Source organism: Schistocerca nitens, chromosome 1 (assembly GCF_023898315.1).
Source record: "Schistocerca nitens isolate TAMUIC-IGC-003100 chromosome 1, iqSchNite1.1, whole genome shotgun sequence".
NCBI classification, from domain to species: Eukaryota; Metazoa; Arthropoda; class Insecta; order Orthoptera; family Acrididae; genus Schistocerca; species Schistocerca nitens.
Window position 1 is genome coordinate 345,811,150 of NC_064614.1, and position 12,348 is coordinate 345,823,497.

At 41.9% G+C, this 12,348-nt stretch overlaps 1 protein-coding gene across 1 annotated transcript in view; it reads right to left on the minus strand.

Annotated features, from left to right (window-relative positions):
- The window catches only part of LOC126235663 (uncharacterized), a 156,312-nt gene extending 144,285 nt beyond the window's left edge, over positions 1–12,027 (minus strand). Inside the window, exon 1 of the mRNA XM_049944388.1 lies at positions 11,897–12,027. The gene's annotated coding sequence lies outside the window, so the exon portion shown is untranslated. The remainder of the gene's footprint in view (positions 1–11,896) is intronic.
- Positions 12,028–12,348: the final 321 nt, after the last annotated feature.

The following is a 12,348-nucleotide window of genomic DNA, read 5'->3' on the forward strand; positions in this document are numbered from 1 at the left end:
CAGCCGTGCAGTTTGAACGTCCTAACCCAAACGGTTCAGAAGTTAAGACGATTTTATTTCATATAGTTCAATAATTGTCACCCTGCATAAAGGTACCACATTTAAAAAATCTGCGTTTTTACCCATTACTCCCATTATATATGTGTAAGTCAAAATCCGTATGCGAAGGGGATGCTAACGAAGAGAAATGAACATTTATGCCTCTACAAAACGATATGGAACTAATCCTTTTACCATCTGTGACACGAATCCCATACTTTTATATTCTTGGTGTTCTTGGATTTTTTTTTACAACAGTATTACAGAAATTGACAATGTGGACTGAAGCTTTCACTAAAATAGTACTACATTAAGGAATATGTGCAGCTGGAGGATTTACCACACTTCTGTTTTCCTTGAGAAGGAAGACTGCGGCACACTTCTGCTTACGGAAACGGCGCTCTTGGGAATTATTTGCCAGCTGGAGGATGTGCCATATATAGATTCTCCTTGGGACAGAAGACTGCGCCGTACTTCTGCTTACGCAAATGATGCTCTTCGGAAATTTTCAGTAACATTAGCTAGCTGGACCGCAGGGTTGTAGCTTTTCTCACTGAGGTGTCGAATCAGAACTGAAAATATAGTGCGGCCTTTTGACGCTGCAAGAGGTAGAAGTCTAAACATGTGTGCATCACACAACTCCATGACGTCACACCAAGGCCCGATATCGAAGCACTGGAACCAGGGGACAGATACCGAATGTTTTTGTGGTCAGCTAGCCTTATATAACAGGCAATTGAAGTTTTTTTACTCTGCCGAAGCTCGTTCCATCAAGTAAAGTCTCAAGTCAAGATCAGTACTGATTTCTTCAGTTACAAAGACACAAATTTGACTCTGGCTGTGGAAACAGTGAGCTGAATATTTTACGTTTTATTGTACAGGGTGTCATATGGACAATTTTCCAATCTATTGGGGAATTTTAATAAAGAGTGTCTCATAATTAATAACGTAAACACATACGATTAGAAGTATGCGATACTAGAAGCAAAAAAGTCTTAGAAAATATGGACTGTAAAACATATACCTTAATAGTTCTGAATAATTCTGCATCTTCGATACTGTGGGACGAATTTTTTCTACTGCAAGCTCTCTGCTTTCCTTTTTTTGAGAGGCGGTAGTATGGACCAAAACAAGAAACAAATGTCCAATAAAAATGGACTCTAAACTACATATCTCAAGAGCAATGAGCACTTCTTTATCTTCGCTACTGTGACACATCTCTTCTATTGATCAAATGCTCGTAGACCTTAAGGTATGCACTTCAGAGCTCATGTTTACTGTACTTTTTCTTCTTTTTGTGATCTATTGTACGTCTTCGAAAAATGTGGAAAGCAAAGAGTTTGCAGTAGAACTTTGCTTGACAGTATATAAAAGGAATAAGTGCCCATAGATGCGTTATAGAGCCAAGTTTTAGTGAGATCTTTTTGTTTGTAGTGTTTGTGTTTCAGTTGTTTTTGTCTTCGACGTTAATTATGATACATTCTGTATATGACAAAGTAACTGACCAACTGATTTCATCAGTGAAGAAACACAAATTTTTATCGATTAGCCTGAAATTCTGAATAAAACTGCCAACATCTGCTCCTGTGGAATCGTCACAGCAATTTCACTTGTGAGAACTGGCGTCGTTGAACCCATGAGGCGTGTATGTTCATATCCAGTAAGGGGTTTGATGACCACGTTACTGAGCGCCCTATATTCAATACCATCATAACTATCTTCATCAGACACTAAATGCTGAGAGGGTTCTTCGAGAGGAGATCCTGTCTACCTGCCACGTCTTCGTGACATAGCTGAACATCTCTTGGTGGAAACTACCTACAGACCAAATCAGACGCCTACCATATTAGCAAATGTTTTACCTCGTGGATCACATATGTCGGTTATCGCGTTGACTTCCTGCTAGAATTGTGACAGTTACAATCTCATCTAAAAATTAGGACGTTTCACCGTCCTTCACTGTACATGAAACAGGCTCAAGGGCATGAGATAAGATGTAGTTACAATATTCAGGGTTCGGTGTTGTTTTCAGGGTTATGGCGCATCACAGTGCCCATGATAAAGTGGAACACTGTGTGATCTAGGTCACTAAAGGACACTACTACAATGAGCGCTTTGCCCGCTGGAATCCGATTCGAAAGCAACAAGTAAAGGTCCGCAAGGGGAACTGAGGCACAGACATGCGGTTTCTGACAAGCTCGGTTAGATTTCAAACCTCTCCACAGTTTCTCAAGGTGACTCGTTCGTCGGAGTGGACGTTAGCGGGGTTGCATATTCACCTGGTTTATGTGAAGACCGTTGTGGCCGAGCGGTTCTAGGTGCTTCAGTCTGGAACTGCGCGACTGCTACGATCGCAGGTTCTAACCCTGCCTCGGGCATGGATGTGTGTGATGTCATTAGGTTGGTTAAAAACCACGCCGTCTAAAGGCCACAAGTGACCCATGGGGACCATCCAACCGCCGTGTCATCCTCAAAGGACAATGCGGATAGGAGGGGCGTGGAGTCAGCACACCGCTCTCCCAGTGGTTATGATGGTATCCTTGACCGAAGGTGCTACTATTCGGTCGAGTAGCTCCTCAGTTGGCATCACGAGGCTGAGTGCACCCCGAAATATGGCAACAGCGCATGGCGGCCAGTATGGACACCCATGCAAGTGCCGACCACGCCCGACAGCGCCTAACTTCGGTGATCTCACGGGAACCGGCGTATCCACTGCGGCAAGGCCGTTGACTTAGGTTTGTTACGTTTAATTAGTTTTAAGTTCTAGGGGACTGATGACCTCAGATGTTAAGTCCCATAGTGCTCAGAGCCATTTGAACCATTTTTTATGTGAAGACGTCGCGTATCAAGGACTCTGAACTGCTTATCGACCAAGTTTCGAATTCATACAAGGCTATACACCAGGCAAATACCGGGTTGTTATAATTAAAGTGCAGCCACTCACAGAAGTCCAAGTGGGCTGTAATTATCGTGCTGCAGCAAAAGTTGGTAGATATGCTAATGCGTTAATGTGAGAACTGGTTTATGCTGGAAAAAATTTAGTTACAATTTTGGCCACCAGATACAAATGTGGCGCTGTACAGCATCTCGTCGAGGTCTGCAATACTTATATTGAACAAATTATGTAAGTGGCGTTTAATAATAAAATTAACATTATGCCTTTCGCATTTGTTTGATTTTTTCTGCCCACATCCCGTTCCTGAAACATTACACGTGGAAACGTTCAGTGTAAACCAGTTCCTCATTAACCCATTAGAATATGTATCAAGTTTAGCTACCACACGATAATTACTGCCAACACTGTACCTCTGCGACTATCTGCACTTTAATTATAACCACCTGGTACATTCAAAGAAAAATTCCTAACATTTAAATTTATATTCGATGTTAATAAATTTCTCTTGTTCAGATTTATTTTCTATCGACTGTCTGTATTTCATAGGCTCTTTACACCAGCCATCGCCAATTATTTTGATGCCCAAACAATAAAACTCATCCACTGCTTTTTGTGTCACATTTCTTAAGTCGTTTTCTTCAGCATCACCTGAAAAAGTTAGTGTGATAAGCCCTCTTCAAGACTGTCCACTTCTTTCAAATGTTCATCTAATCCTTTTGCCGTGTCTAACAGAATCATAACCTCAAAGTTTATATTTCCTGTTTGTGAACTTTAATTCCCTTTCCCAGTTTCTCCTTGGTTTCGTTTCCTGCTTAGTCAATGTAGAGATTGAATATGCTACAACTTTGTCTCATTCCCTTCTCAACCACTGCTTCCTTATCCAAAGAGTGTAGCCCAGTCAACATCGTCACAAACTTTCTCTCGATCTATAAATGCTATAAGAACTAGATTTGCCTTTCTCGAGTATCTTCTAAGAAGTGTCATATAGTCACTATTGTCTGGCGTGTTCCAACATTTCCGTAGAATCCAAACTGATCGTCCGTGATGTCGCTTTCTACCAGCTTTTCCATTCTTCTGTAAATAATTCGTGTCAATATTTTGTAACAATGACTTATGGAAATGATAGTTCGGTAGTACTGACATCTGTCAGATATACATTCTTTGGAACTGGAACTACTACATTCTTCTTGAAGTCTGAGGTTGTATTTCGTATACTAGATGTAGTAGTTTCGTCATGTATGGCATTCCCAAGGTTTGTATGAGTCTGAGGAAGCGTTGTCTATTCCAAGGGCCTTGTTTCGAGTTAGTTCTTCCAGTGCTCTGTCGAAGTCTCGCGGTATTGTATATCCCTGCTCATCTTCAGCAACTTCGTCTCCCTTTTCTGTAATATTCTCTTCACATTCGTTTCCCTTCAGTAGCCTTTCTGCATACTTCTTCCACCAATCAGCCTTCTCTTGTTTGCTTAGTACTTGCTTGCCATCTGAGCTCAGTCAACTACAAATACAGTAAATCACAGCATTTTTACAAAACGACAGACAGGTGCAGTAGCACAATACGTGAACGAAGAAATTCTCAGCGGTTTGGCGACCGGCCACTCAGGAGCTCTCAGCCAAAAGTGTCACGTGATCCCGTCTTTGTTATTGCCCATCATAAACAAGTCGTTACAAGACTTGTATTTTGGGAGAGTTTAGGTTCATGGTGGTATGCGTTGTTAATGATATAAGCTTAAGGCCACAGTATCGTTGGTCACCACTCTACTTGCTAAAACCTGTCCTGACTTTGGCACTCTCATTTCTACGTCTCTAAAAATGCTTGTGGAACATTTGTATGCCTAGATTATTTTAACAAAAGTCTCCAAAGGCAGCAAAACGTTTTTTGGAACTTTAAAACTTCTGCTACACACATCCAACCAAGATCAACATCCCACAATGTGTTGTCTCTTACCAATCGGTAATGTAACCTTTGGATGATGTAGTAAGTTGAATCTGTAACGGCCAGAGAATATTTGTGAATGAAGTAGTCCTCTCTGACATGTAACAACTGGGTTGCAAAGTTATTTTACTAGATTAACAATTTGTGACTTAAGAGCTTATATAATTACTTACTTTTATTCAATTTTTCCCTCTGTCTCAATGACACAAGGTCTAAAATATGTTTCCAACATATCTAGACTTCTATAAAGAAAAAAATTTAAAAATAAAAAGTTACGCTACAAAGTTCTTTAATGACAATAACTACATAAACAATAATAATAAATATATCTCTTAGAATTTAGTTCAGTTTACAAATTTCTGAGGTGGGTAAAGGAAGAGGAAATAGTTGTCAATGGCCTATAAATAGGACACATTCCAGGATTCTCTGGGAGTAATTGGAGAAAACAATGAAAAACATTGGTTCAAATGGCTCTGAGCACTATGGGACTCAACTGCTGTGGTCATCAGTCCCCTAGAACTTAGAACTACTTAAACCTAACTAACCTAAGGACATCACACACATCCATGCCCGAGGCAGGATTCGAACCTGCGACCGTAGCAGTCGCACGGTTCCGGACTGCGCGCCTAGAACCGCGAGATCACCGCGGCCGGCCGTGAAAAACATTAATCCAAACGTGTCTGTATAGTGGATAGTTGGTGTTGAGGAGTTAATATACAGTGTAGCACTAGCTTACTACTTTACGAAATAACTTCTTTGCAAGATTTGTCACTGACTGGTTCCTGGATGCCCTATTACAAAAAGTAATTTGTAAACACTGCTCTCTTTCTGAACAGTACTGAAAGACGTCCTCACTGCATAAAGATCATTCTTATATTCGTTGAACGATTATTCGTTGAATGATTTAATGTCCTCAATTACAAATTTATGAATCCAGGCGTATACTGCGAAGTCAGTATAAGAACCTCCACCTTATGAGCTTCCTGGATGAACACCATATGTAGTCCGAATGACTCACTTTTACACTAAACGTCTTCTCGCTGCATGACTTGCATGTCCGTAAAGTGTCATCCCACATGACATCAAGGTAAAAGAATTTCCAAAGTAATCAATTTTCAGTACAGTACTAGGGCTCATAACACGATATTTTTGTCGTACGTGTAACCCCATTGAGATTCTGCAAAAATATTTTTTCAGACTGAACTAAGTTGCTCCCAAATTACATCCCACGTAACGTCAGGGAATGAAAGAATGCAAAGGAAACAAGTTTCAATGTATCACTGATAATGGCTGCACATTTCTAACTGTACAGCTCGTTCCATTCAACTTCTACGGGAGATCTTACCAAGCGCCTTCAGTTCCTGAAAATCGGTATCTTGTGTTTCACTAATGATGCTACCCTTCCAGGAGAGTTGAAAATGAGCGTGAAAAACTTTCCATGAAAGAAACTGGATGTACTATGTTTTATTGCATTTTAAATGCTCGGATATAAGCTGTGAACCTAGATTTCTTTCTTTCCAGAACGTCGTATGTTATAATATTCAGTTCCTAGACTGATGTGTAACGATCATGATTGTATCATAACAGGCAAACAAATCAACTATAAAGTAACCTTCTGCAGCTGAAGTAATGTATGGCAAGAAAGGCAGCGACCTAGTACGGTATCCCGAGGAACACCATATGTTCTAGTACTCTAGGCTGGATGATAATAAGCCTTTGTTAAACCACGGTAAATATCCAACAACGCAGTTCTTAAACGACACAATACACTATCTTGTCAAACAGCAATTTATTATCTGGTCAACTGAAACATTCTTCTTAAAACTGAATGACGAATGAGTAAGTCGAAGGCACAGAAGTATGAAACGTCTCTGTTTACATTGCCTTTTCGAAATATTGGAACACACTATGTGCTGATCTGCAGTTACCAACACTATATTTTTCCATTACTTGTGTAGTGACTTCGTCACTGAATGTCCAAGTCTCTCAGAAAAGTCATGCCTGAAAATATGTGTTGCACATGCATTTATACAAGTTGCTAATGTGAAGTATACAGATCTTGACTACTCCAGTACGTGCATGGTAATAATTGCATGGGCCCATTCACATTAGTGTTCTAATAACTGCCTCAAAGTTTTAGACTGGTTGCTCTAAATCCCTGCAATCCCTTAAAAAGGTGTACGCAAATGATAAATTCAGATCATGTTGCCACTTACCGTTTACTACAAGTTGTTACGTTGTTGCCTTCTACTTCTCAGTTGTACACAGAATCACAATAATAATTAAGATTTTATATTTGAACAGAGCATCTCGAAAACCAACGAAACTGCTAACAGCTGTCCCAGCTACAAAATATTCTCATTCTGATCCATCTCATTCCGACTGTCCATCGAATATTTTTAATGCTGGGATTGCGAAGTAAAGCGAGTTGCTTGCAATGGAATCATTAGCTCTGTTTAACATGCACGGTAACATGTTCCTTTAAATCAAGCATGGGCAACCTCTGGTGAGCCGCGGGCCTGGTTCACAGACTTACATTACACAAGCTCGTGAGTCGCCTCGTCACGTAACACGACTGCGGCGCTCCTAGTGATCGAGTAAAAACTATCGTGTCTGTGACGTCAATATTTATAGATTAACGAAGCGATATGAATGGCACCCCCTTCCCGACATGTCACGTCAACAAATTACGCCTCAAAACACGCGTTCACCCCATCATCAGATGTTTACATTTTATTAACGCACCGTGAACATTGTTTCTTTATAGGGTGTAGAAAAATTTCCGCTACCAGTCACAATAAAAGTTATTTATTTCTCACACGACCGGTTTCGGGATTGCGCCCATCTTCAGGTGTTTATACATTAATGTTTATATTGCTGGAGATCACTGTATAAATAAAAAGAAAAAAAATTTCTGGTGACTAAACAGATAAAAGTGGGATAATTGTAAGTGGCAAGGCAGCATTTGTCGAAAATATATCTCTACTTACATAATGATGCTTCATCTTATCCTTATGATTCATTATCTCTGACGAGTGTGATGCAACGATATATTTTACAGATTACAAAAATTGCAGTTTATTTATCCTTCTTCTCAAGTAAATGGGAAGGCACAGAACAAATGAATATCAGGAAAAGGAAAAACTTCGGTAAATTTAACTGAAGCACATGATAATTCATTCCAGGAGACGAATTCCTGTTACTCAAGCTTTATCTGACACTTATGTTCCCTAATGAATTTTATCTTCAGTCTATCGTGATTATGTTTCAACGCCTAAGAAACGATAAATTTGCTTTCATATTTTAGTTTCATCAGACATTTCCATCACATTTCTTACGCCTCTTACGCCTATGTGATGAATTTAACTTAACACACGGTGTGCAGCAGAAAGTGGGCCTGGTTTTATTTTTTCCCACTCTTTATTCCATTGGGGATTGGGCCGTAGGAAAAAAGACTGTCTATAAACTTCTGATTTTCTGTTCGTGGTCATTTCGTGAGAAATATGAGGGCGGAAGTAATACACTCTATGACAAAAAAAAGACCAACGCACCACAAGGCGGTTACCAGCACCTGACGGAAATCCATAGACCTGATGTACATCTATAGACAAACAAATTATTACAGTTTTAGAAAAAATGGATTATTTAATCAAGAGAAAGAGCTTCACAAACTGAACAAGTCAACAACGCACTGGTCCGCCTATGGACTTTATATAGGCATGTTGTCGGATTGGCATTAATTGATAGAGATGTCCTTATGAGGGATATCGTGACAAAATCTGTCCCATTGGCGCGTTAGATCGTCTCAATTCTGAGCTGGCTGGAGGGCGCTGTCCATACTGTTCCAAACTTTATCAAATGGGGAGAGTTCTGGCGATCTCATTGGCCATTGTAGGGTTTAGCAAGCGGAAGACAAGCAGTAGAAACTCTCGCCACGCGCGGGCGGGCATTATCTTGTCGATATGTAAGCCGAGGATGGCTTGCTATGTAGGGCAACAAGGCGAGGTGTAGAACACTGTCGACGTACCGCTGTGCTGTAACAGCGCCGTGGACAACAATCAAAGGGGTCCTGCTATGAAAAGGAATGGCTCCCCACTCCATGACTCCTGTTTGACAGGGGTATGGCGGGCAACAGTTAGGTTGGTAGCCTACCTCTGTCTCGGGCGTCTCCAGCTACATCTTCGCTGCTCATCGCAGCTCAGTTCGAAGCGGGACTTATCACTGAAGACAGTTCTACTCCAGTCAGTGAGGTTCAAGGCGAATGATGGTCTGGGGTGCCATTTCCTTTCGTAGCAGGACCTCTTTGGTTGTCCACAGCGGCACCCTTACAGCACAGCCGTAAATCGATGATATGCTACCACTGTTTTGTTGTCCTTCATAGAAGCCATTCTGAGCTTACATTTCAGCAAAATAATGCCCACCCACAAACATCGAGAGTTCCTACTGCTTGTCTTCGTTCTTGCCAAACCCTGTCTCCGGTCAACAAGGACACCAGATTTCTTACAAATGGAGAAAGTTGGGAGCATTATGGGCAAAGCCCTCCAACCAGCTAGGGATTTTGACGATTTAACGCGCCAATTGGACTGAATTTGGCACGATATCCCTCAGAAGGGGATACAACAACTCTGTCAGTCAATGGGAAGCCGGATAATTGCTTGCATGAGGGTCAGAGGTGGACCAACGCGTTGTTGACTTGCCCAATTCGTGAAGCTCTGTCTCTTGAATAAATCATCCATTTTTTCTGAAATCGTAATCATTTGTTTTTCCGTAACGTAAATCACATATACCAATTTCCGTCACATTCGGATTATTCCTTCATGGTGCGTCTTTTCTTTATTTTTTTTCCTTAGATTGTATGCTGCCCGTCCCTTCTTGGGTGTACACTATCGGAATTTCAACACCAACCCTCTCCGTGATACACGACGACGTAGCAACTGCCACTGGAGCTTGTTGTGGACTTGTATAATGGTATTGCGCTGACTAAACGATCTCATGACCAAACGCGCAGCGCTTCGGTCCTTCTCTATTCCTCGTGTTAGTCCTACTTGGGGTGAGGGTCCCAGGCTGATGAACAATACTCAAAAATCTGACGAACAAGTGTTCTGTAAGCCAATTCCTTGGTGGGAATATTAAAATTCCTTAAATTTTCCTGATGAATCTCGGCCTGGAATCTGTTTCTTCTGCAATTATCTTTATGACGTCATTCCGCCTGAGGTTGCTCCGGATGGTTACTCGCAGGTGTTTTATGCCCTTTCCAGTGATTTTTCACCAATAGCGTAACCGATCAGTAATGTATGTCTTCGGTTATTTACGCGCAGTATGCTTGCTGCATTTATTTGTAGTCAGGGTGAAATGCCAGTCCCTACACCAGTTACCGATACCCCTCAGATCTTATTGCAAACTGCTAGGGTGTTTCGGCGTTACCACCATCCTTTAGACGACAGCATCTTCTGCAGAAGGCCTCAAGGGACTTGCGACGTTATCTATACTGGGTGACTCTTATTAACGATGAAAAAACCCCGAAGTGACGTAGATGTAGCTGAGACAAATAACTTTATATGAGACACATGGAGTCACAAAAGCCAGGAAAAACCCCAAAAGTGAATAAGAAATATCGAACGTATCACGTCATCAGATGACGTACCTCACCACACTTCCAATGGTTGAGCTTGGGAGTGAAGGGATGATTGAGGGATGCAATACTTACATTCGAGGAAACGGTGCAAATTTCTAACATATTTTGTAAACGTGATGCGTTGTTAACGTATTGTCCTCGCTGTAACCAAGTAGAAACTGTTCTTATTTTGAGTTTCTTTCGCTTTGTCCTTCTTTTTTTGTTTACAGACATTATTTTGTAAAGATAACATTAGATCATATACTGGAAACGACGCAGTTCGGAAGCTCATACTCATTTACCTCTGACGCAATACGGTAGGTGTTCGTTATAAGGTATATTGCAATAAACCAGTGGAGACCATGAGACCGTTGAATAAAAAGATAAATCTTACCTCAATGTAAACACATAACTGTCTAACGCAATGAAAAAAATACTGCTTGCCAGACGCAAAACTCGAACCCTGAGACCCACCCGCTAACGTCACGCACGTGGGCCTAGAGCCACAGCACACCAACGTGAATTCTTGACTTGGGTTGGAATGAGTGGGTGCAATAGACCGGCAGTCTCAAGGCGGCACGGGCGGCAAGATACGTCATCTGGTGACGTCATATATTGGACATACGTCATCCATTTTTGGGCTACTTTGCGATATTTCCGATACCATGTGTCTCATATCAAATTACTTGTCTCAGCCTTATCTACGTCGCTACAGAGGTTTTTAAACGTTAATACGAATCACCCTGTATACAGGATGGTCAGAATCAGTCTCAGAAGTTTGTAAGGGTGTTGCGGGTTAGGTTGCGGTGAGAAATAACTGTTAAGAAAACAATTCGATACGTTGCGCCGTTTCCGAGTTAATTAGCATTGAACTTACCCGGTCAGGTCATTTCGCGCGTAATTTCAAGCGGCCCGCCAGATACAATTACTGTCGCTTTTTTTCACAGCCTAGATGATAGCGACGAGACTGCTCAACTTTTTGCTCGGTTTCGATCCTTACTACCGCCCCAAGTCAAATTTTTGTATTTCTCTATCGTTCGGTTTCAGGAAAACGAACGAAGAACACGCTTGACGAGACCGTCTCTAGCAGGTCGCTTGAATTTGTGCGCGGTACGGCTTGATTGACTAATTTCAATCCAAGTCAACTGCGAAATAGCTCGACGTATCGAATTTTATTTCTTAACAATTTTTTCTCACCATAACTTTCCTTGCAAACTCGCTTAGAAGCTATTCACACTGTTTCTGAGCACCTTGTGTATTGTAACTGACCGAGTAACATCCCCTCGTGCTACCCCAGAAATTACCATCATATCTGTCCATTTCATCCCATTAAGAACTGAACCTAGTCACAGATTTGCTTGTGTACGAACAGAGCGTGATAAGGAAGGTGTTTAGTGGCAGGCAGGTGCACTCACCCAAAGAAGCTTTCAGCGGCGGCGCCTAGGCGGAGACTGCGGCTACGCTGACTTGCGCCCGCTCTAAGAAGTAGTCGCACATCGTCGCTATCCTCTCTACCGACAGCGGCGGGCGATCTGATGTGCCGGATGCTCACTGTGCGTGCTACGACACACCTCCGAGGACCTTGTATATATAAGCAATTACCGCTACCACCGGGCCCCCACCCAAGGTAGTCCCTGGTGCCGTTCTCCGGCAATTATTGTTGGAAAGACGACTGCTCGAGGCTGATGAGTCATCTCCGGGCGATAGTCGGAAAGGCGCTGCTCGTTGCTGGCTGCTGGCTGGAGACGGCGCGTCTGCGTCCAGGCGGCGACGCGGAGGTGCCTGTCGAAACGTGACTGTGGAGTTATCACGACTCTGGCACCTGGCAGACCATTACTATTCATTAGCGTGCGAGATAAAATCACTA